This window comes from Trichechus manatus, unplaced genomic scaffold, assembly GCF_000243295.1.
Source record: "Trichechus manatus latirostris isolate Lorelei unplaced genomic scaffold, TriManLat1.0 scaffold00389, whole genome shotgun sequence".
NCBI lineage: Eukaryota > Metazoa > Chordata > Mammalia > Sirenia > Trichechidae > Trichechus > Trichechus manatus.
Window position 1 is genome coordinate 172,114 of NW_004444325.1, and position 1,029 is coordinate 173,142.

The following is a 1,029-nucleotide window of genomic DNA, read 5'->3' on the forward strand; positions in this document are numbered from 1 at the left end:
GTCCAGAACTTTCTGGAGCCATGGAGTCTGGATTAACCCCTGAAACTATTGCCCTGAGATAATCTCTAAACTTAAAACCAAAAATATCTTCTGAAGTCTTCTTAAAACCAAACAATAGTTTAGCTTAACTAGTAAAAAATGTCTTCCTTGAGCATTATTTTAAGAACTATCTATACAGGATCAAATGGACAACAGCAACTCAAAATATTAGATAGGAACCTTGGGGGCAGTTAGTTTATGTTAAGGGGAAAGGACCAATGTGGTAAAGGAGGATGAGAATAGTTGCACAACTCAAAGAATGTAATCAGTGTCACTGAATTGTACGTGTAGAAATAGTTGAATATGCCGTGTATATTCTCAACAACAATGACAAAATAAATTGGAAAAAAAAAAAACCAACCTCCATGAGCCTCAGGTTTCTAATCTGTAAAATGGGGACAATAATACCACCTGTCTCTTACGGTTGTTTCTAAGATCAAGAGAGATAAGACTTCCAAGATAACTTATAGACTAGAAAACAAGAGCAGAAGGCCTGGAGAAAGTTCTAAAATGTAAACCAGAAGAGTTTTCTATGAGTAACTGTAGCAGTTTGAAATATGCAGATATCTGGCCAAATTTAAACAAGTAATAAAAATAATAATGAAAATTAGTGCTATTGTGTATGAGTTCCCATGATGGGCCAGGGAGTTCATATTCTTTATCTCAGTTAATCCACACCATTGTCTTTTGTGGTGGATACTGCTGTAATTCTCATTGTATAGATTTCATAACAGAGGCTTAACGTTATTGAGAAGTGGTGAAATTCCATACGGCTTGATATTTGACAGAGAGAGAATTTGAACTCACAGATCTGTCAACATTTAACTGCCATTGTTAGCCCGCCTACCAAAAAGCTATGTAACAAAATAGACATTGTTGGAAATATACAAAGGAGATGGTAAGGAATTAAAATTAAGATGAAGATATAAATTTTACACTTTAGGAACTTTCCATTTGGTTGGAGACTTGCATTCCGACACTTACCAGAAT